The sequence below is a fragment of the Rattus rattus genome, chromosome X (assembly GCF_011064425.1).
Source record: "Rattus rattus isolate New Zealand chromosome X, Rrattus_CSIRO_v1, whole genome shotgun sequence".
NCBI lineage: Eukaryota > Metazoa > Chordata > Mammalia > Rodentia > Muridae > Rattus > Rattus rattus.
In genome coordinates this window covers 7,329,145-7,354,893 of record NC_046172.1, presented here as the reverse complement: position 1 = coordinate 7,354,893, position 25,749 = coordinate 7,329,145, and the positions used below count along the sequence as shown (strand labels likewise).

Genomic DNA, 25,749 nt, shown 5'->3' with positions numbered 1-25,749 from the left:
CTTACAAATCTGTGTCTACCAAAAAAAGGATTGAGAGCATTTGAGGTAGCGTATAAATCATTATCCTATCACATGAATAATACTTAATGCATCCTAATGTCAGGGTGTATACAAGAGGACGAAAAAGCTGCCCAAAATCCATCATAGGATGAAAATACTATAATGGGGTGCTTTCAGGGATTCTGACACATAAAAATAGTTTCTAAGGCATATTATGCTTCTGTTTATCACACTTAACATGTATATTTATACTTGGACAATGCCTGGAAGTTTAAGCACCTTCATGTATATTATCTCATATTTTACAAACTTTGCATGTGTGATCTCACCTATACCCATGATCCTATAAAAATAACTCCCAAACTGTCCAACCAATTTCCCAATATCCCTTTCTCCCTCCCTGCTCTCCCCCATTATCTTATATTTTCAGCTACCTCCTAAAACCATTCTACCTACCTGGAAATAAACTACCAGACTGTTTTACACACACACACACACACACACACACACACACACACACACACACACACACACATCTTCCACCTTTGTTTTCACCACAATCCCCCACCAAAAAAAAAAGTCTGAAGTCATCACTATCCCTCCAAAGCCAATTAGTTATCAGTGACTATGAGTTCACTGCCATGATGTATGATGTCTCTCAGATTTCTACCCTTCTGTTTTTACCTGAGGGGCCGCTCCCAGTTCAAACTCTTTTCACCTTTCTAGATTAGGGTTAGCAAACTACATCCCTTGAGTTCAATCTTGCCTGCCAGTTGTTTTTTATGAATAAAGTTTACTGCAAGAGGCCTGTGTCTTTTTGTGTATGTATTGGCTCTGCTGATTTCCCACAATGCCAGCAGAGCTGTCTAATTGCAACAGAGAGCTTACAGTCCTACAAACCCTCAAATTTTGACCTTTCCAGAAGTTTTTCAATTGTAGATAAATCTGCAAAACTAAAGACATCTTTCAATTTTCATCTGCTTAAAGGTATTCTTTGTCAACACATCAAATATGCCAATTCTTCCTTTGCTGTGTCTAAATAGACTGTACAAAGTTTACAGTGTTGATGGATCACTTTCTGTTATTTAAAACGGACTTTCTATACAGTGACAACTTCTTCCCCAGATGCCTTGTGCAATTCAATACCGGGCATGAGAAACTCCTCCAGCCTAAACCATGCCTCCCCAGATACTTATGACTGGAATTGTAGCAACTGGACACCCTGCATTTTTTTTCCTGAACTTTCTTTGTTGCTATTGGATTTCTATTATTTCTTTTTTATTCTTTGACATTCTGAGGTCATTTTTTTGACACAGTACTAACTCAATTAAATTTGAAGGTCCTGGGATAAACAGATAATTTTACTTTTCATACTTGCTCCAACAGGTAGTACTGAAAGTTAATACATGGTCTCAAAATAGTTGGTGGAAAAGGGAAACATTTTTTTGTTTTTTGTTTACTTGTTTTTAATTATCTTTAGTCTATCGACAGTTCCTCATTCCATTCTTTTTCCCCCTGCTTCAAGAGGACGTCCCCACTTCCTGGAGTCTCAAGTGTCTCAAAAGTTATGTGCATCTTCTCTCACTGAGGCCCGACCAGGCAGTCCTCTGCTGTATTTGTCAGATTTAGTTTTGAGAGGCCTACCTACTCCTTCCTTCACTTCTTGCCTTCATTCTCATGTTCCGCTTTCGGAAGGTCATTTAGAACCACCATGCTGTTTGGTTTCTTCAGAAAATTTGTCCAAACCAAAAGGATCTTCCTCAAACTGAACTGGTTCTTCTTGGCCTCTCTGTCTATGGTCTGAACCAGAAAACGCCGTATCAGGAACAAATCTGTTGGTCTTTCTCCTAGTTTCTAGGTCATCACCATACACATCCAGTCTTTGACCTGACTTGTAGATACTCAGGCCATCTTTGCCATGTGTCCAGGCTTCGTCATAAACATTAGCAATTTCATCTTCTCCACCTGTAAATCCGCTGTCCATACCCTTGGATGGGTTGAAGATTCTTTGGTCATACTGAACTTCATTGGACGTTCAAGAATTGGACATTTCAAGAACAATGATTTCACTCATATCTCGATTTTCACTTCTCTGTAGTGTTGATCTCTTATCAGGAGCTTCCCTGGAAAGGTTCCTTCATGCTACCACTCTTTATGCCTTTCATGATAGTTTCATTTCTTTCACTTACTAAAATCTATATTCTATCTTTGCTACCCCAGACCCAAGCAAGAAAGTGCCCCCTGGGGCTGCTCTTCCCAGGCTCTTACATTGCTGAATGCTTTCTTCCATGTAGCTTTCAAGCCTGACCCTCCTGCTTCCCTAGCATGGCGAATCTAAATCCTTCTTTCCACGGTTCCCTTAACCGGAAAATCTAAAGTCCTGCCTTTGTCTCCATGCCCAGCCACTAGCTGCTGGCGACTTGACCAATTCGAACCAGCTGGGAACAGGGACCCTCATCATCTCACATGCAGATGTGTGAATTCCCATGTAATTTAGAAACTCAGTTAACACAATATAAGCTATAAACCAAATCCACAACATTGTACTAGTTTAGAAAAGTGATGGTTGTAGGCTCTCCTACAAGCTCTATGATTTCACCAGTCCAGAGTAATTGGCTAAGTTTCTACTAGCAGGCATGATTTTTCTCATGGTAAGCAGGTCTTAAGTCCAGCTAAAGAGGGTTTGGTTACTGCCCAGTTATGTCTGCCACTCCTGAACCCTTAGGGTTACTGCACCCTGATTGTTGTGATTCATAGGCATTGGAGCCGAGTAAGACTGTTTGTCACATGCCTCTTTGGAAACTTGTATGGTACCTTCCGGAACTAGGAAAGCTAATCCTCAGGGAGGAAGCTTTTGGACCAAATTCAGATCTGATCCTCTGAGTCCTGTGGCCAATATTCATAATGTCATCAGCAATAGAAACTTATCTTCAACTTCTGGAAGGCAGACAAGGGCAACAGCAATAACCTCTATTGTTTTGGGAGTCTCCTGGGCTCCCCTAACTAACAACTTGAAAGAGGGTTTGTAAAACAGAAACAGCTTTTGTTTTTGGTTTCTGTTGCTATATAAATAGCCATAAATTCAGTGGCTTAAACCCATGCATGCATCGGTGTAAAACTCTGGTACAACGTGGTACATCTGGGTACAATGTGCCTGGATCGTCTTCAGCATCTTACTGGGGGTGACATCACTGTCAGTTGAGGTTATGGTTCTCATCTAAGCCTGAGGTCCTCTCAATGAATCATTTATAAAATTCCGTTCTTTGGAATTGTCAGACTGGTTCCAATTTTTCTAACAATTTAGGGGGTGGCAGCTGCTCTCATCTTCTGGAAACTACCCAAAAGCAATTCTCATGGGTATCTGCTTTCTTCTGAGTCATCTAAAATATGTCTCTCCAACAGTCTCTATTGCCACCAGTGAAAGAAAAGCCATTCTTTCTGAAGGTCTCACATGAAGTATCTCCCACTTGTATATTCTTTCAGTCAACTGATTTGAAGCCTTAATTACACCTGCAAAATCCCTTCACAGCATCATCTAGTTGGCATTTGAGTTAATTCTGGAGAGAAAGTAAATGAGCATCAAAGGGGTGAGAATCTTAAAATTCTATCTAATACTAAACAGCTAATTTAATGAACTACTGGACTCCAACTACATTTTAAAAAGCTTATTCATTCTTCTAAGTATTTAAGTTGAATCAATTTATGAAGCAACTTTGAAAATTTATAAAAATTTCCAAATCTTTCTTTTCAAATGATCAAAGTTCAAAGAGGCCTTGTGGTTTTATTTATGGGTTATCATGCAGTCACTGGATAGTCATGCCCCTTTATGAGACTTAATCTTACAAAGATAAGAAAGCAAAGAGACATTTGGCTTTAGTGTAGGAAGATAGTCTCAATATTGTCCGTGCTATTTAATTTTATCTTCAACTTCTTTTTGTCCTAGTTGAAAAGTGTTTAATGAAATGAATAGAGATCTGGAAAATTAATATAATTTCCTCTGTTCACTGTAAAAGTTTAATATATTCTTAAGCAAGTAACATTTTCAATTTACTATTTTTATGTAGTTTTATTATTGGTTAAATGTACTGTTAGGAGTTCTCTTAATTTTTTTATCATTGATCTGAAATATATAAACCTTTCACACTATGCTCACTAATTTTATGTCAACTTGACATAGCTGGAGTCATGTGAGAGGCAGGAACCTTGATTGAGAAAATGCTTCTATAAGATTAGGCTCTAGGCAAGCCTGTAGGGCATTTTCTTAGTGATTTATAGGGGAGACCCTAGCCAAATGTGGGTGGTGCCATCCCAGGGATGGTGGTATGGGTTCTATAAGATAGCAGACTGAGCATGCTAGGGGAAGCCAGCCACTAAGCAGCACTCCTGAATGGCCTCTATATCAGCTCCAGCCTCCAGGTTCCTGACCTATTTGAGTTCCTGTCCCGACTTTCTCAGATGATGACCAGTGATGTGGCAATAAACGTAATCCAAATAAATATTTTCCTTCCCAGGTTGCTTTGGTCATGGTGTTTCATGACAGCAATAATAACCCTAACCAGAACACACACTTCTTCCCTATTTCCCCCTCATAAGAAATCATATTTTGAAAATTATATGACCATGCAAAATGTGCTCTTTCAGTACTTTTAGATTCTAGTGTTGTCTTGTTGTTTCTATTGTAATCTATTATTACTTATACACAAACATTAAACTTAAAATAAACTCCTTAAGCTTACTACTCTTATGCAACTATTTAACTAAAACTAAATTATAAATTAAATGTAAACAAAATCACAGATCCAATAAAATATAAAAATGATTGTCATCAATATAACCTTATAGATTGTATAATTAGCTGAAAATTAAGTCACTGTTGAATATAATAGTAGAATGATACAAACTTTGCTATGATTCTATATTTATATTCTAATTTAATGAATGATGCACACAGAAGTTAGTACAATAATAATTAAAAGATGGGACATTGCTCTCTAGTTCAAGATTATCATAAGACTCTTCCAATGAGTAACTATCAATTCCAACTTTAATTAAACGCAATGACATGTGACATGTATGGTGATTTGATTCTCAGATAAGAAAGGATAGAAACCTGGGATAGACTCCTAACAAGGGAGAGAGCCCGAAGGTATCAGGAACCCACTGCAATGGAATACAATAATAAGGTGAAGAGGAGGAGGAGACAAAGGGAGAGAGAGTCTCAACTAGGAGTCTGTCATTTAGTGTCTATTAGGTCACAGTAAAAACTAGTAAGATGAGAAGTCATTAGAAGTCTGAGCTGAAGAAAGACATAGGTGGCTGGTTTTTCATGACTGACTGTAGCCAGTGTGTAGGCAATAGTGAAAGAAGAGAAGTGGTGGAGAAACCCGATTCCAAGCAATCTGATGGGGACTTGGAGCAGGGGTTGGTGCTGAAGGTCATAAGATTGTTTGGATGTGGAATGTATTCTGAAACTAACAATAAGAGGGTTTTCTGCCAGTATTAAAGAGAGTAGAGTTGGATTTCCTCTGAAGTTTGAGACGTGGACAACTGGAAGAAAGGTGCTGCCATTCACTAAGGTGGGGAATGAGGGAAGGACTAGCTTGGGTGAGGACTAGCAATAGACTTAGTGTTAGACAGGCTAAATTTGAGATGCTTGTAGGGCGTGCAATATTCTAAACAAATAGAAAGAAAATTGAAAAAGTGCTGGCATGTAGAAAGAACTCAGGTTGTTTTTAGATAGTATAATCCAAGTGGAGGGAGGGAGAGGGAGAAAGAGAGTAATTTGGGAGAAATTTCCAGTATTAAATACTACTACCAAATGAGATTATTTAGAAATTCAGTGGATTGTCTAGAAATTCATAAAAATAAGTTCCAGGAATCAGCTCTAAAGTTCTTTAAAAATTAGAGTTTAGAAAAAATAGGAAGAGACCCAAACTAATGATTCGAAGGAGCAGTCAACAAAATGAGAAGGAAACCAGAAATGATGGTATCCTCACAGTCAAGTGAGATAAGCCTTCCAAATAATACATGGCAACTTATGGCCAATGTTACAGACATATAAGATCACATAGAGTCATTAAAGGCCTTGCCAAGTGCAGTATCTGTGAAGTACTAGGAGTTATAGAGGACTTTGTAAGAGAGAATAAGAGAATCGGAGTTAGGAGATACAGGGAACTTGGTCAGTGAGTTTATCTTGAAGTGAAGCAAGAAGCAGGTAGCAACATAAGAGCAAATTGGGTTAATTGGGAATCATTTTTTCTATTAAGGCTTTCTAGTTTTATTATTATATGTATATACTTTGAGGGGGTGTACATGTGTGAGTTCAGGTGCTTGAAGAGTCCAGAAGAGGTTATCAGATGCCCTATAACTGGAATTGCAAGCAGTTTGGAGTCATCAGATATGGGGTATTGGGAACTGAACTCAGGTCCTCTAGGAAGACAGAGTTCTTAAGTGCTGAGCCATCCATCTAGCCCCAAGGGAGAATAATTTTGACTAAATCATTGTGGTGGAGGAAGAGGAAGTGAAGGAACTGAAGGTTTAAGCAATAGAACAATTATTAATAGTGCACTATGGAGTCTAATCAAGGTTTGCTATGAGATAAGGGAGTGTGATAAATTATAGTTCTAGACTGGTTACAAAAGTTGTTGGAGTGGGGGATATTTGAAAAAATGAGCTCAAAATGCAGAGGGCAGTGCTCAGAAAGCCATGAAGCCAGATGAGAAGTTACACACCTGAAACGCATCACTTGAGAGGCTGAGGCAGACGATCTCAAGTTCCAGGTAACCTGGGTTACCAAATGAGACCTTATTTCAAAACAAAAAGCAAACTGAGAGGCTAAGAGTTAGAAAAGATGAAACCATTAGCTATAACAATGGTTATATGGATCTGAATGGTGAAATGGGATCTGAAGCCGCATGTACAGGGTTCCAGTCCTTCGGAAAACCTACTTCTACTTTCCAATCTTACCCAGATATAGGCTATAGTCTTATATATCACATAGATCTGCTCTTATTTCATGGAATGTAGGCTAATCTTACATTGAACCTGGCTTTCATCATTCTAGAAATGGGGAAAGAGATTTCTTAAAGTCTCCTGTAAAAGCCCACATTCCCTGACTTCCAATATTGTGGAATAATTCTTTCAGACAAAACTTTCAACAGGAAATCAATAGCTATATTCCACTCCCCCAAAACCAGGTGATAATATTCTATTAAATTTTTAAATGTTTATTTCTGATCCTCACCTTTTAGAACAAGCTCTGAGATGAAATATGACAGTAAAAGGATCGTCTCTTCATGTCTGTGCCTACGAAACTAAATAATGACACCCCACAAAGCCTTGAATACAACTGAGTCCACACCTACAGCAATATTTTAAGTATTTCCATTGATATTAATCTTAAAATAATGAATTAGGCACCTTACATGATGATTTGATATACTGTCTCCATGTGCTGCTGATACACATTGACCTTTTACCTCTGTGTACAGGCTTCCTTCATTATTATGAATCATTGTTATGAAAAATATACTGCTGCATAAGTTCATTTGCCAGATAACTAAAATATAAAAGGTCCTAGAGAAATAAGCTATTTATTTAGAATGTCTTCAAATATGCAATACTCATTCTTCTTTATTTTCTAAAAGGGAAACTGAACAGAATTCAACCTGTTTGATTTTGACATGATTTTGAGAGCTACCTGGAAACATCACTAATTACACAAACACAACAGAATACAACAAAATCTTTTCTACTAAATGATGCATTAGTCTGCTTTCTATTACTGTAATGATATACCTAGGGCAATCAGCTTAAAAAGAGAATATGCCAACTTTGGCTCATGATTTCAAATGTTTTATGCCAAGGTGACTTATCCCAATTGTTTTGAACCTATGACAAGGCAGACATTATCATCACCAGACATCACCAGGGACATTATGTTATGGATCAAAATTTGTCCCTTCATGGTCAGAAAGCAATAAAAAATTGAGAAATGGGACAAGAAGCTAAAAGGTCATGCCCCCTGTTACCTAACTTATTCCCACTAGGCCTCACATTGTAAGGAATTTCTAAACATCAGCTACTTCACCTCTTTAACTTTGAAAACTGGGAATTTCAAACCCAAACAATTGGAATGATTCAGGTAAGGTCATGGAACTGTATTACAAATAGGTCTGAAATCCAAAGATTTAAGGTCAACTTCCACATTCTTCTCATTGTTCCTGAAACTTAAGTCTCCTGAACTACATAAGGAACAATGGTTCTCAAACTTAGTAGAGATATAGCTCAGTTGGTACAGTGGGAGTCCAGCATGAAGGAGGTTGCAGGTTCAATTCCCAGCACCACATGAAGCCGGGAATGGTAGCACATTCCTATAATAGCAACACTGGAGGAGTAGAGGCAGGGAAGTGAGAAGCCCAAGGTTATCCTCTGCAACATAGGAAATTTGAGGGCAGCATGGGATAGAAGAACCTGTTCTAAAAATACTTCAGACTGTAGTAAATGAGAATCATCTGGAAGGGCTATTGAGCAGACAATCCTGTTGGTCTCAGTCTTGGGGTCCTAATTACATTGGTCTTAGCTCAGACATTTGCATTTGTAGGCAACTGTGCTGCTGGGACAAGGACCACACTGCAAGAATATTCTCCAGGCTGATGATGAGCTACATCAAGTTTTAGTTTTATCCAAGAGGGTGGCAACTGGAATAAAAGTGAATTTTTAGTCAAGCATTTCCTCCTGGAATTGTGAAGATGAAAAGAAAACACTAAGAGGCTCTTTACTGTTAAGACATCACATTGAGGTGATCCCAACTGAGCAAAATGCTTCAAATGAGGAGATTTAATTATCTCAGTTAATATCTAATAAAAAATTCTTTTTTCCTTACTCAGAAGCTTGATAATTAAGCTTGAGTCTCATTGAGACAAACAAAAGAATTAAAGATAGTGCTTGTTAATATTGATAAGCCTTTTGCCCTATGGAAAAATTGAAGTAGGATTTCTGGATTATCTAAAGTAAGAAAATAGTTTGGTTATTTGAGTATTAAAAATAATGCCAAACCAATAGGCACAGTGGCTTATGCCTACAATCACAACACATGGGCGGCTAGAACAGTAGGATCACTATAGTGTTGAGGGTACCCTAAATCACAGGTAAGGTCCATACTATTCTGGATTATGGAGTAGAACCTAACTCACAAAAACAAGACAACACAATAATCCTAAGTCATAAGGTTAGGACCTCACTGAGTTGTAAGTACAACAGGTCTGGACAGACCCATGACTCCAGTTGCATATGTAGCAGAGGATGGCATTGTCTGGCACCAATAGGAGGAAATTGGTCCTGTGAAGTCTCGATTTCAGTGTAGGGGAATGCCAATGTGGTGAGGTGGGAATGGGTGGGTGGGAGGGGAGCACCCTTATAGGAGCAGAAAAGGGAGGATGGGTTGGGGGGGTTCCATAGGGGAAACCTGAAAAGAGGATAACACTTGAAATGTAAATACATAAAATATCCAATAAAAAAAGATGTGTGGACAAGAATTCAGCAGAGCTTAGAATATCAAGCCACAGAGGAGAAAACCCAATGCCCACTATATCAGTAAACATTATGTAAATATTTAAAGTACTAATAAAAATAGTATTTTCTATATATTCAAAGGGAAAGAAATCTAAAAAATTTATTATTGACTGAAAAACTTAGAGAAACAATGGTCAAAAGAAAGATTCATTAAAATCAAAATAAAGTAGGTCGTAGACCTAAATGTAAAATACAAAACCATACAACTCTATTGCTATGATAAAAACATAATAACTAAGGCAACTTATAGAAGGAAGTGGTTGTTGTTGTAAAAATAATATGGATAAAAGACTAAGTTGTCTTTTACCTGCTAGGTCCCCACCGCAGTATCCCAAGATATCTGCTAGATATCTTGGCGGAAACACATCCCAGCCGCACACTTTCCTACACTCAAACCCTCACATAAAAGAACACACAACACAATAATCTTTGAACCAATTGGTAAGATATAATTGCCCACTTAAACATACAAAGCCCGGTACTATCCATCCCTTGAGAACATTAATAACAACCTGTAAATACACAGAGCAGAATCTTAACGTCACCTGCCATCTTGTCCTGTCACGGCTTCTCCGCCCCTCTCTCCCTCCAGTCTTTTCCCTTCTCCCTCGTCTTCTCCTCTTCCTTCAAACTTCTCTCCCACCAATGACAGGCCTCCTTCTATCCTGTACCTGCCCCTCACCAGTACTTTACAAATTCAATGGTGAGGTGGTTCTGGTGAAGTCACCTGAGTTCTGAGTCCTTGACTAGGCAGCTGTCCTTGGGGCAGTGGAATTAGCATCAAAATACAGATAACTTCAGGGCAAACCACAACAAGTGTTTATTTGGGATTATGGTTTCAGAGGTATATGAGTCCACAATCATCACAGTATGAAAGAATGTCAGTGGGCAGGCATGACATGACATGCTAACAAGCTGAGAGCCACATCTTCAACCACAGGTAGAAATGAGAGAGAGAGAGAGAGAGAGAGAGAGAGAGAGAGAGAGAGAGAGAGAGAGAGAGAGAGAAATCGTGCATAGCTTTTAAAACCCCAAAGTCCACTCCAAGTGACATACTGTCTGTAGTAATGCCATACCTACTAAAAATCTCCAAACAGTGCTAAGAACTGGAGATCACATGTTCACATACTGGAGACTATGGAAGACATCTCACTCAAACCACCACCCTTGGCTAAATTCATATGGAAATAGCTACAAGCTGGTATTAATTCAAATTCGAGTTTGGGTTTTGCAAAGATACTATCAAGAGAATATATGAAGAATTCTTAAAACTCAACAAAAAGAAACTGAATGACTTCGGTAAAACTGGGCATAAACATCAACACCTCACCAGAGAAGACACATAAAACAAGCATATGAAAAAAATGTAATACCCTATGTGACTCACTAAGACAAAGAGATACCATCACTCACCTATTAGAATGGCTGAAATTCAATGTACTCTACCAAATGCTGGATGGATACGGAACAACAGAGACTCTCACTCATTGCTGGCAGAAATGCAAATATTACCAGGCATGGCAGTTTATTACACAACAAAACACCTTCCTCTATCATTATCCAGAAATTTCACAACTTAATTTTTTTCTAAAAAAATTGAAAACTTATGTCCATACATAAAACCTGTATACAGATGTTTATAATAGTTTTAGTCATAATTTTAGAACTTAGAAGCAACCAAAATCCTCTTCACTAAAAGAATGAATAAAGCAAACATTCAATTGATGGAATGTTTATGCTAAAATGAATGAGGTATTAAGCCGTGAAAGGACATGGAAACTATTCCAGTGCATATTACAAAGCAAATGAAGCCAATCTGACAAAGCTACATATTGTATGATTCCAAATACATGATATTGTTGGGAAGGTGAAGCTATGAAGGCCGTAATTTTTTAAAATCAGTGATTTCCAGGAATTGATAAGCAGAGAATAGACAAATCAAAGTAATTTTCTATTGGTAAAGCTACTCCTGTGATTAGGTAGATAGTGATATATAGATTATAGATATAGATTTTATATAGATATTATAAAACAGGTGATTGTGTGTGAGTGTGTGTGTGTGTGTGAGTGTGTGTGTAATAGAATATGTGTCTGAGCCGTAGAACATAGAATGAATCTTAACACAGACTGATGTGATATATCCAAGTAGAGTCATCAGTTATAACAGGTATGCCTCTCTTCTGTGGGATGACGATACGAGGAATGGCCGTGCATGTAAGGGAGCAGTGAGAATATGGGAATTCTCCACTATGTTCAATTTTGCTGTACATCTAAAGCTGCTAACAATACATCTTTTAAATGCTTTCCATTTCTAAGAGTGGAAACACATTGGGTGAAGGAAGAACTGACGTCATCTGAGCTGTACTTTATAAATACTTCTCCACAGCCTACAGGCTAGGCTCCAGAGGAAGAGGAGCAGCTAGAAGTCTCTGCGAGTAAAGATGATTTACTCTGGCAGGTGGTACTGGGACACAGATGTGAAAGAACTGGGAATCAGTGTGACAAATGAAGTCAATGGGACTGTTGATGGCATGTATATAAAGAAAATTTTAAATGTCCTGGAAATATAATACCAGAACATAAAGTGGTAGTTACACTTCATGGTTAGGGCTATAGTATAAAAATAAGTCACTCGGGTAGAAAATTTAAGTGGAAAACAAATATTCATTTATCATGACAGATGATATTTTATTCTATATTTTTTGAAAAACAAGTTTTGATACAATATATTTTAATCATGGTTTTCCCTCTCCCATCTCCTCAAAGATCCTCCTCACCTTCCCACCCACCCAAATTCCTTATCTGTTATTTTTCTCTTTAGAAAAAAAAAAAAAACAACAAGCAAACAAGCCATAGTTTAAAAAAAACACAAGAAACACACATATAAAACACAAAATAAGAAATGATAATATACAAGCAAAAGATCAATATGGAAAAACATGCTCAAACAAAACAATACAAAACAAAAGTCTACAAAAGTTAATCTTGTGTTGCCCATCTACTGCTGGTCATAGGCCTACCCTTAAGAGTAGTGTATATATCCATTGAGGCTCCATTGAAGAAAACTAACTTTTCCTTTGTGAGCAGATGTAAATTGGAGATAGCTTCTTTTAGTATTAATTTTTATTGAAAATAAAGTTGTATTCATACAATATATTTCAATCATGGTTTCCCTTCCCTCCTCTCCTCCCAGATCCTCTTCTTACTCTTCCAACTCCATGCCTTCTTTCTTTCTCTTAAGAGAGCAAACAGGAAATAATAAAGACAAACAAGTAAGGATAAAAACAAAATGAACAAACTAATAAGAGAGAGGAAATAAGAACTATGGAAAGGCATGGGAAATAGATATATATGCAGACACGCACAGACACACACAAATACCATAACTCAAAATTGGAAGCCACAGTATAGAAGCAAAAGGCCAACAAGGTAAAACAAAACAAAACAAAAAAAAAAAAACACAAAACAAAACAAAAAAAAAAAGCACCCGTTCAAAACCATATGAGATATGAGACAAACCATGGTTTGGGATGGGAACTTGAGTCTACATCTCCTAGAGTTTGAATCTGTGCCTGGCCTGTGTGTGTGGCCAGAATCTCTGCGTTCATATGTGGAGCGTCCTTCTATGCTTAGAAGGGTTTTTCCTTAGTGTCCTCCATCCCTTCGGGCTCTTATAATCTTTCTTTTTTATTTTGTTTTCTGTTTTTTTGGTTTTTGGGTTTTTTTTTTACACTCCAGATTTTATTCCCCTCCTGGTCCATCCCCCGAGGGTTCCACATCCCATACCTGCTCCCCACCCCTCCATACTCCCCCCTCCATCTCTTCACAAGGATGTCCTCACCTCACCCACCCCACCAGACCTCTAAACTCCCTGGGGCCTCCAGTCTCTTGAGGGTTAGGTGCATCTTCTCTGACTGAACCCAGACCTGGGAGTCCTCTGCTGTGTATGTGTTGGGGGCCTCACCTCAGCTGGTGTGTGCTGCCTGGTTGGTGATCCAGTGTCTGAGAGATCTCAGGGGCCCAGGTTAATTGAGACTGCTGGTCCTCCTCCTACAGGGTTGCCCTCCTCCTCAGCTTCCTCCAGCTTTTCCCTAATATACACTCAGGGGTAAGCAGCTTCTGTTCATTGCTTGGGTGCACATATCTGCATCTGACTCTTTCACCTGCTTGTTGGGTCTTTTGGAGGGCAGTCATGATAGGTCCCTTTTGTGAGTGCCCCATAGCCTCAGTAATGGTGTCAGGTCTTGGGGCCTCCCCTTGAGCTGGATCCCCCTTTGGGCCTGTCGCTGGACCTCCCTTTCCTCAGGTTCTTCTCCATTTCCATCCCTGCATTTCTTTTAGGCAGGAAGAATCATGGGTCAGAGTTTTGACTGTAGGATAGCAACTGCATCCCCTCACTTGATGCACTATTTTTCTGCTGGAGGTGGGCTCAACAACTTCCCTCTCCCCACTGTAGGACACTTCATCTAGGATACCCCACCCTTGAGTCCTGAGAGTCTCTTACCTCCCAGGTCTCTGGTACATTCTGGAGGGTCCTCCCAACCTTCTTCCTCCAAAGTTGCCTGTTTCCATTCAATCTGCTGGCCCTCAGGACTTCGGTCCTTTTCCCCCACCCAATACCAGATCGTATTCCCCACACGATCCCCTTCCTCTCCCATGTCCCTCCATCTGCACCCTCACACACATTGTTGTTGCTTTCTTCTCCCTCCCAAAGGGAACTGAGGCGCCACTTGGACCCTTCAGCTTGTTGAACTATTTGAGTTCTGTGGACTGTATCTTGGGTATTCTGTACTTTTTTTTTTTTGCTAATATCCACTTATTAGTGAGAACATACTGTGCATGTCCTTTTGGGTGTGAGTTACCTCACTCAGGATATTTTCTAGTTCTATCCATTTGCCTGCACAACTCAAGATGTTCTCATTCTTAACAGCTTAGTAGTATTCCATTGTGAAATGAACCACATTTTCTGTATCCATTCTTCTGTCGTGGGACATATCAGTTGTTTCCAGCTCCTGGCTATCACAAATAAGGCCACTATGAACATAGTAGAACATGTGCCCCTGTGGTATGGTGGGGCATCTTTTGGTTATATTCCTAAGAGTGGTATTTCTGGGTCTTTAAGTAAATCTATTTCCAATTTTCTGAGGAACCTCCAAATTGATTTCCAGAATGGTTGTAACAGTTTGCAATTCCAAAGCAATGGAGGAGAGTTCCTCTTTCTCCATGTCCTTGCCAACATGTGTTGTCCCTAAGATTTTGATCTTAGCTATTCTGACTGATGTAAGGTGGATTCTCAGGGTCATTATGATTTGCATTTCTCTGATCACTAAGAATTTTGACATTTCTTTAGGTGTTTCTCAGCCATTCAAGATTGTGAATTCTTGATTTAGTTCTATACCCCACTTTTGATTAGGTTGTTTGTATTATTTTGGTGGTAAACTTCTTGAGTTTTTATATATTTTGCATATTAACCCTCTATCAGATGTGGAGTTAGTGAAGATTTTATTCCAATCTGTAGGTTGTCAATTTTCTTATTGACTATGTCCTTTGCCTTACAGAAGCTTTCCAGTTTCATGAGGTCCCATTTATCAATTCTTGATCTTAGAGTGTGAGCCATCGGAGTTCTGTTTAGGAAATTTCTGCCTGTGGCAATGACTTCAAAGCTCTTTCCCACCTTCTCTTCTATTAGATTCGGTGTATCTGGTTTTATGTTGAGGTCCTTGATCCACTTGGACTTGAACTTTGTGCATGGTGACAAATATGGGTCTATTTTCATTTTTCTACATACAGATAGCCAGTTAAATGATGCTTTCTACTTTCAATTATTAATTTTTTTCACTCTCAAAGATCAAGAGTGAATAAGTGTGTGGTTTTATTTCTGGGTCTTCAATTCTATTCCATTGATCAACCTGTCTGTCTCTGTACCAATACCATGCAGCTTTTATCACTATTGCTCTGTAGTAGAGACTGAGGTCAGGAATGGTGATTCCCTGAGCCATTCTTTTATTGTTAAGAATTGTTTTCACTATTCTTGGTTTTTTGTTTTGTTTTTTGTTTGTTTGTTTGTTTGTTTTTGTTTGTTTGTTTTTTTTTGGGTTTTTTGTGTTTTTTGTGTTTTTTTTTTTGTTTTTTTGTTTTTTTGTTTTTTTGCCGTTCCATCCAGATGAATTTGACAATTGCTTTTTCCATGTCGTTGAAGAATTGTGTTGGGATATTGATGGAGATTGCATTGAATCTGTAGATTGCCTTTGGTAGGATGGCCATTTTTACTATGTTAATTCTGCTAATCCATGAGCATGGGAGATCTCTCCATCTTCTGAGATCTTCTTTCTTGAGGACTTGAAGTTCTTATCATACAGATTTTTCACTTGTTTGGTTAGAGTTACCCCAAGATATTTTATATTATCTATGGCTATTGTGAACTTGGTTGGTTTCCTAATTTCTTTCTCAACCAGATAATCATTTGTATAAAGGAAGGATTTATTTGAGTTAGTTTTATATCTGGCTACTTTACTGAAGTTGTTTATCAGCTGGAGAAGTTCTCTGGTAGAATTTTTGGGATCATTTATATATACTATCATATCATCTGCAAATAGTGATACCTTTATTTCTTTTTTGTCAATTTGTATCCCCTTGATCTCTTTTTTTGTATATTATTGTTCTAGCTAGCACTTCAAGTGCTATATTGAATAGATATGAGGCGAGTACGCATCCTTGTCCCAGATTTTAGTGGCATTGCTTCAACTATTTCTCTATTTAATTTGATATTGGCTGCTGGTTTACAGTAAATTGCTTTTATAATGCTTAAGTATGGGCCTTGAATTTCTGATCTCTCCAATATTTTTAACATGAAAGGGTGTTATATTTATCAAATGCTTTTTCTGCATCTAAAAAGATAATCATGTGATATTTTTCTTTGAGTTAGTTTACATGGTAGATTACATTAATGGATTTTCATATATTGAACCAAGCTTGCATCACTGGGATGAAGCTTACTTGATCGTGGTGAATTATAGTTTTGATGTGTTTTTGGATTCAGTTTGCAAGAATTTTGTTGAGTATTTTTGCATCAATATTTTTGGTCTGAAGTTCTCTTTTTTTGGTTGGGTTCTTGGTATCAGAGTAATTGTAGCTTCATAGAATGAATTAAGTAGTGTTCCTTCTGTTTCTATTTTATGGAATAGTTTGAGGAATATTTGTATAAGGTCTTCTTTGAATGTCTGGTTGAATTCTGAACTAAATCCATCTGGCCCTGGGCTTTTTTTGGTTGAGAATTTTTTGTGAATTCTTTTATTTCCTTATGGGTATGGGCCTGTTTAGAAAGTTTACCTGTTTTGATTTAACTTTAGTATGTGGTATCTGTCTAGAGAACCATCCATTTCATCTAGATTTTCCAGTTTGGTTGAGTATATGCATTGTAATAAGATCTGATGATTTTAGAATTTTCACCATTTCCATTGTTATCTCTTCCTTTTCATTTCTGATTTTCTTAATATGAATATGGCCTCTGGCCTTTTAATTAGTTTGGCTTGTGATTTATCTATCTTCTTGATTCTTTCAAAGAATCAGCTTTTGGTTTTGTTGATTCTTTGTATTGTTTTCTTTGTTTCTGTTTGGTTGATTTCAGCCCTGCATTTGACTATTTCCTGCCTTCTACTCCTCTTGGGTGACTTTGCTTCTAGAGCTCTCAGGTGTGATGTTAAGGTGCTAGTGTAAGATCTCTCCAGTTTCTTTACCAATGCACTTAGTGCTATGAATTTTTCTCTTAGCACTGCTTTCATTGTGTCCCATAAGTTTGGGTATGATGTGTCAATATTTTCATTAAATTCCAGGAAGTCTTTAATTTCTTTATTTCCTTTTTGACCAAATTTTCATTGAGTAGAGAGTGGTTTAGTTTCCACATATATGTGGTTTTCTGTTTCTCTTGCTGTTACTGAAGACCAGCCTTAGGCCATGGTGGTGTGATAGGGTTCATGGGAATATTTCAATCTTCTTGTAATGGTTGAGGGTTGTTTTGTGACCAATTATATGGTCAATTTTGGAGAAGGTGCCATGAGGTGCTGAAAAGATGGTGTATTCTTTTGTTTTATGGTGAAATGTTCTGTAGATATCTGTTAAATCCATTTGTTTCATAACCTCTATTAGTTTAACTGTGTCTCCATTTAGTTTCTGTTTCAATGACCTGTCCATTGGTGAGAACAGGGTATTGATGTCTCCCACTATTATTGTGGGTTTTTTTTTAGCTTTAGTAAAGTTTCCTTTATGAATGTGGGTGCCCTTGCATTTGGGGCATAGATGTTCAGAATTGAGACTTCCTCTTGGTGGATTTTCTCTTTGATGATTATGAAGTGTTCTTCCTCATCACACTTGATAACTTTTAGATGAAAGTCTATTTTAATGGATATTAAGATAGCAACTCCAGCTTGTTTCTTGGGTCCCTTGGCTTGGAAAACCTTTTTCCATCCTTTTACTATGAGATAGTGTTTGTCTTTGTTATTGAGGTTTGTTTCTTGTATGCAGCAAAATGCTGGATCTTGTTTGCATATCCAATCTTTTATCCTATGTCTTTTTATAGGTGAGTTGAGTTCATTAATATTGAGAGCTATTAAAGACAGATGACTGCTGGTTCCCGTTATATAAGTTTTTGTAGGTGGCTTTATGTGCTGTGGTTTTCTCCTTTTGGCTTTGTCGTGAGATGCTTAATACCTTGACTTTTCTTTGGTGTAGGTATCTTCCTTGTGTTGGAGTTTTCCTTCTAGGATCCTCTGTAGGGCTGGATTGGTAGATAGATACTGTTTGAATTTGGTTTTGGCCTGGAATATTTTGGTTTCCCCATCTATTTTGATTGAGAGTTTTGCTGGGTATGGTAGCCTGGGCTGGCATTTGTTTTCTTTTAGGGTCTGCATGACCTCTGATCAGGCTCTTCTGGCTTTCATAGTCTCTATTGAGAAGTCTTGTGTAATTCTGATAGGTTTGCCTTTGTATGTTACTTGTCTCTTTTCCCTTGCAGCTCTTAATATTCTTTTTTCTGTGCATTTAGTATTTTGATTATTATGTGCTGAGAGGACTTTCTTTTCTGGTCCTATTTGGTTGGTGTTCTGTAGGCTTCTTATACCTTTATGGCCATCTTTCTTTAGGTTGGGAAAGTTTTCGTCTATGATTTTGTTGAAGAGGTTTTCATGTCCTTTGAGCTGGAAATCTTCATTCTCCTCTATTCCAATTATTTTTAGATTTGATCTTTTCATTGTGTCCTGAATTTTGTGGATGTTTTGGGTTAGGAGTTTTTTATGTTTTGAATTTTCTTTGACATTTGTGTCAATATCTTCTACACCTGAGATTCTCTCTTCTATCTTTTGTATTCTGTTTGTGATACTTAACATCTATAATTCCTGACCTCTTTCCTAGGTTTTCCATTTCCAGGTCTGCCTCCATTTTTGTTTTCTTTATTGTTTCTACTTCCACTTTTAGGTCTTAGACCAATTTATGCAATTCCTTCACCTGTTTCATTGTGTTTTCCTGTATTTCTTTCAGTGAGTTTTTTATATGTTCCTTTAAGAACTCTATTATTTTCATGAGATTGGATTTTAGGTCAGCTTCCTGATTTTCAGGTGTGTTGGTATATTCAGGGCTTGCAGTGGTTGGAGAACTGGTTCTGATGATGCCCACGTATATTGGCTTCTGTTGCTTATGGTCTTGCACGTGCCTCTTGCCATCTGGTTATCCTTAGTGTTTGCTGGACCCAGTAACTCTGTCTGGAGTCTGCCTCTTTTGTCCCTGGATTGCTACAAGCCTCCTGGTAGGCCTGTGGCCCTGACTGTAGCTGACTTCTTTTGGGGCCTTCCAACTGGATGGTCTTTAGAGGGGTAGAGAAGCTGTAAATTTGTTGCCTTGGATGCAGTAGATCTTCTGGGAGGCATTCAGACTGTCAGATCTTCCAAGGAGCAAACTGTTGTCCTGTGTGAAGCTATTCTCTGGGAGGGTCAATGGACTTTGGTTTCTGTTTCCTTGTATGCAGCCACACTCCAGGGAGGCTTTCAGTCTTTTGGGTCAGTTGCCCTGAATGCCACAGAGCTCCCGGAAGGTCTTGAGACTGTGGTGTCAATTGCCCAATTGCCCTGTGTTCAGAGGAACTCCTGGGATGCCTTCAAGCTATCGTGTCCTGGGTGTAGTTGATCTCTTGGGATGCCTCCGGTTGTGGTGTCAGATGCCCTGGGTGCAACAGATTTCCTGGGATGCCTCAGGATGTGTTATCAAATGTTCTGAGTATAGTGTTTTTGCTGGTATGCTTCAAGATATGATGTTAAATGTTTTGAGTGCAGAGGATCCTCTGGTATGCCTCAGGATGTAGCATCTTCTGGGAAGCAGACTAGCTAGCAGTCTGTCCCTGAAGAAAGGACCAGGCAGGAGGGGATTGGTACTCACTGGGTGGGGGTTAGGGTATGGTGGGCCTCTGAGTCCACTGGCCCTCAGCAGCAGCTGTGGGACTTCGTGGGGGGGGGGTCTTACCAAATGCTGAGTGCAGTGGATCCTCTGGTGTGCCTAAGAATATAGCTTCTTCTGGGGAGCAGACTAGCTAGCAGTCTGTCCCAGCAGAAAGGACTAGGCAGAAGATTCTTATAATTTTTCTATTGTAATGGAGAAATGATCCATTTTAGTTCATGATTTCAAAAGGTTCAGTACACCAGTCTATAATTCTATACTGAAAATATGGCATGACAGCAGGAACATATGAAAGAGACTGTTTATCTTGTGGTAGACAGGAAGGAAATAAAGAGGGGCAAAAGACCAGATAAATCCCCAATGATATACCCAGTTCCCTACTTCCTCCAGCTAGTCCCTACCCCTAACATTTCCAGATTGTCTAACATACGACCACCAAGTGAGAACCAAGCTGTGGGGGACACTTAGTATTCAAAGCTGATATAAGAAATAATGGAACTTTTATATTAGAAATATGATAGTTTTCAGAAGGATTATAGATGGTGTCTTAGTTAGGGTTTTACTACTGTGAAGAGACACCATGACCAAGGCAATTTTTATAAAAGACATTTAATTGGGGCTAGCTTACAGGTTTAGAGGTTTACTCCATTATCATCATGGCGTGAAGCACGGCAGCATCCAGGAAGGAGGAGATTTGAGTTCTACATCTTGATCTGAAGGCAGCCAGAAGAAGACTCTCTTTCCGCACTGGAGAGAGGTTCAAAGCCCACCCCCACAGTGATGCACTTCCTTCAACAAGGCCACACCTCCTACTAGTGCCACTTCCCATGGGCAAAGCATATTCAAACCACTACAGATGGATTACAAGCAGGGTTCTTTAGAGGAGCAGAACTAATGGAAGTGTGTGTGTGTGTGTGTGTGTGTGTGTGTGTGTGTGTGTGTGTGTGTGTGTGTATGGAGAGAGAGAGAGAGAGAGAGAGAGAGAGAGAGAGAGTATTTCTTGAGGCTGGTTGCCTCAGTGACCCAAACCTGGCACCAGAAGCCTAGAACAACTGCTGGTCCCTTGTTCATGATGAAAGGTTGTAAACAGCAGTGATATCAGGTAAGATATCGGAAGCAGCAGCAGCAGCAGCAGCAATACAAATCAACTTGACAAGCAGGAAGACCAAGTAAGGAAATGGAGAGATGATCTTCTTTCTGCCTTCTTATCCCACAGGTGCTGCCCACAAATGGGGTGGGACTTCCCACATCAATCAAAGCAATCAGGATGATTCATCAGGTAATGTTCCCTACTCAGGTGATCTACTCTGTGGCAATTTGACATTCAAAGCAACCAGAATAGATGGTACTATGATTAAATATACCAGATGTGGTGGCACACTATGGTATTCCCGGCTACTCAGAAAATTAAGGTGGGGGAAGTTTTGATGAGTTTAAATCCAGTCGGGACTGCACAGCAAGATCATGCCTCATGACAAAGAAAAAGGAAACACACTAGGGATGTAGGACAGTAGCAAAGCAAGGCTCATGGTTTCATCTCACTATAAAAAGAAATATTCTAAATAAGAGGCCAGTGTTGCTTTTTGTCATTCAAGTGTTATGGAGAAAACAGGGTTAAAAGGAGACAATGACTGTTATCTGTGCTTGTTACTACAGAGGGCAGTTGACTTGACCTAGAATGATGGGCCCATCTCTGAGTTTAGTGTTTGCAGGAGGAAAACTGTCATTTACCCACAATTATGGAAAAAAAGGAGTTGGAAAGGGGTCAGAACTGCTCTACTCAATTTGAAAGACAGATTATCTTTTTAGCAGGAACAGCTGCCAATGTTAATTTTCAGTTAAATTAGATAGCCCGCCTCAGTTGACCATCTGTCAAAGAGAACCTTACAACTATTTAGAGGCTGTGATACAAAGCAAACCATGATATAACATATTCTCTGTATATTAAGAGGATTTCAAGTTCCAGCCCACATATTTCAAATGATACCTGGTACAGTTTCAATGAGATCAATAGAGCCACAATTCATTATCCTTCCCTTTACCCACAAGATTACCATTTTGTATTTTTGTAAAGTGATTTGATTCAAAGAACACTGGGAACTTTCCAGGCCTTTAATTAATTAGACCTTGTATGCCCCTTGGAAGTTATCGTTGTCTTCATTTAACAGGGCATAATTATCAAATAGAAAGGTGCTGCGACTTATTGTCTGTCTCAGCAACAAGTCAAAAGCTCAAAGGATAACTCAAGAGACAGAAGATTCAGACTTACTTGGTTTAAGGAAAACAAGTGATTAAACATAATTTCAGGTGTCATTCTGTCTCAATGATTTTAAACCATCTCCCTGTACAACATCCAGCTTTTTCTACCAGCAGTTTATTATAATTGTAGTAACAGTGAGGACAAAAGAGATTCGTAGAAGACTTAATAGGGCAGGAACTTGTGTTTTCCCCTTTCTGGAGTACCACACTACAATACACACACAAACACACACACACACACACACACACACACACACACACACAGACACACACACATACCACTTCAAGCAGAACTCATGGAGAATCCATTGCATGTGTCCTCATGACCTCGTGCCCCTAGAAGGGTCTTTGCCTAACACTGAATTATAACACCATTTCCACTTAATTGAATCCAGAACAGACACGTGCCAATTGGGTGCATTGGCGTCCTCTCCGGTACTTTGCTGCCACGGCAGTGAAGGGGAATATCCTCTTTTTTGCTGAAGCTTGTAGGACACTAGTTTGGGCTAGGAGTCCTTAGCCACTAAACCTCTCACATGGAGGGAATCTGTGATAGAGATGGCAAAAACAACAACAACAACAACAACAACAACACAGGTTAAATGAAGATAATATCTTTTCAGTCCCTGTTTCTTCAGGCTATTGTACTTCAAACCTCATTAGAGATTTTAAAAATCAGTGCCAGAGAGGTAATAAGCACTAACCCAGCAGTGGCATGAAGCTTATTTTAAACTGAAAACATCTGAACAAACAGCAGCTGCGAAAAGAAACCTTATCCAAACTTAAGCAGAGCCTCCGGAAAACGCAGCTGCCATTGACCCCCTTTCTGGAGGGAGGTTCCTGTTTGGGAGATTACTGACCCTTAGCACCAGGAGGTGTGAATTCAGCTGTCATAAATATCCCGAGGAGAAGTTTTTCAGCTGGAAGGAGATTGTCCCTTAAAAGAAAGAATGAAAAAGCCCAGTAGAGCCTTCCATATTACTGCATTTGAACCGCTGAGCCCCGCTTTTTATTAAGCTGGTATATGAATGAATAGCTTTGGCTTCTCAGCAAATGAACTCTCATTGGCTGTTCCCACATCAGTGGAAAACAAGCCTTTCTGTTCATAGTTGTCAGTTAATTAGGAAGTTCTCACCACTTGAATTTAAATAGAGGGGGAAAAGTCCCTCCCAACAATAGGTAAATAACAAGCAGTTCCTTCATATAGTCTCTCTGTGTCTTTGTATAGAAATATGCACATGCACACACATATATAGTCATGTACATACACCGGTAATACATGAGGTGATTTCCTTATTACTCAAACACTGTAGACAATACTTACACAAAATGAGATGGCTTTAATATGGCTGGATGATGTAATCTTATGGTAGTACCATCATATTTGAAGTCCATATTGTTCAAAACCCTACTATGGCCAACAAAACTTTATGTCACTGGTGTATATGCAATACATGCAAGATAATTAGATAAAATTCTCACATGAATTCAGCTTTTATCTCTTGTAACTTATGATAGTGAGTATGCTATTTAGCTATCTGCCCTTCATGAATCCCTTAAATATTAGATTAGGTTAAAGGTTAGAATCAGTTCTCTCACTTCATAATTTACTGTCTCCCTTGAGCAACTAATTGTGTCACACTATTGAAATCCCTGGGGGCAATCATAGCATTTCTGAGATAGCCATTTACAATGCATTCAAGGAAACTTTAAGAAGCTTTTAACTTTAATTTGCCCCACAAATATCCCTAGTACCTGTTCAACATAATCAACTCATTGGGTAGCTTAAAAAAAAGTCAAACAGCTGGAGTTTCATAAGTCATGGGAAAATGGAAAACAGAAGCTAACCAGAGGGAGATAACAACTCGTTCAGAAACCAAGCACATGAAGAAGCAAGCTAAGATTCTCAAGTCCTGTTCTTAATTGTGTCATACTGTGGGTGTAGGAACATTAGTCAAACATGGTCAGTTTCTGAAGGGTAGACACAGTCAAAAGTGAATGTATTTAGAAACCAGATCATGGCATTCATTGTGTCTGCTTTGCTGTGACAAAATACTTAACAGGGACAACTTTAAAAGAGAAAGGATTGGGATGGGATAGGAGGCTTATGGATGGGAAACCGGGAGAGGGAATAGCATTTGAAATGTAAATAAAACAATCCAATTTAAAAGAGAGAGAGAAAGGATTGTTTGGGCTTAAGGTCTCAAAGGGCTCGTCCATGTTTTCTTGGCCCCAATCACATAAATAGAGCATTATGGTGGTGAGAGTATGTGGAAGAGAAGGCTCTTCATCTCAGGACAGGAAGCAGACAGAGATTCCGTTATACTTAGTCGTTTTGTGTCAGTTTGACACAAAAGTTAAGGTTGTCTGAAATGACGGAGCATCAACTGAAAAAATGCTACTATAGGATGGTCCTGTAGGGAAACTTATGGGGCACTTTCTCAATGAATGGCTGAAGTGAGAGAGCCAAGTCCACTACGTATGGTACCACTTTTAGGCAGATGGTCCTGGATTATATAAGAAAGGCATGAAAAGCACATAAATTAGCAGTTTCTTCATGGCCTCTGCTTCAGTTCCTGCCTAGAGTTCCTGCCATGGCCTCCTTTCAGGGATGGACTCCAAACTGTAAGATGTCATAAGTTCTCTCCAAAGGGTGGATTTAGTCAATGTTTTTATATTATTTTTTAGGTTTTAAAATTATAATACATCATTTCCTCCTTCCCTTTCCTCCTGTCAACACCTCCCATGTGTTCTCTGCTCTCTCTCAAATTCGTGGCCTCTATTTCTTTAATTATTGTGGGGTGTGTGTGTGTGTGTGTGTGTGTGTGTGTGTGTGTGTGTGTTCCAAAATATATAAATACAGCTTCTTCAGTCCCATAATATTACTTGTATGAGTATGTTTTCAAGGATATTTGGTATTGGATAGCCAATCAGTGTGCCCTTCCCTAGTTGAAGACCATGTCTCTGGCATTCCTTATCTGCCTCTAGCTCTCTGTATATATTTGAGGCCTCATGGGCTTTTCCACCTCCAAGTTAGCATGTTTATTGGCATTGTGCTTATTCGGTCTTATTTAGACAACCATGTTGATGAGACTTCATGTGCAACATTTCTAGAAGACATGATCTCTCTCAGCAATTTTCTTTTTCCTCCAGCTCTTACAATCTTTCCACCTGCTCTTCCATTAATGATCCTTAAGCAATTCTAGTGTAGATGTTTTCATTTGAGTCAAGAACTAAAAAAAGTCTGCTCAGCAAGAGAAAACCATTCTGCTACTAGAAACCTGGCTTTACTATCCAGGATAGTGAAGTCCCATTCATCTTGAACCCAAGGACTCACTTTACTAAACTAGCATGACTCCTAAATCTATACTAAATCCTTATCCTTATAACCCTAGATATAGGTCTCAGCTTCCATCAAAGAAATTTCTCTTTGCAGCAGAGATTGGTTTCTTATAGCCACAAAGAATAAATGAATAA

General features: G+C 38.8%; 1 pseudogene; it reads right to left on the bottom strand.

Moving 5' to 3' along the window:
* Positions 1-1,644: 1,644 nt before the first annotated feature.
* LOC116888965 lies at positions 1,645-2,903 on the bottom strand (annotated as a pseudogene).
* Positions 2,904-25,749: the final 22,846 nt, after the last annotated feature.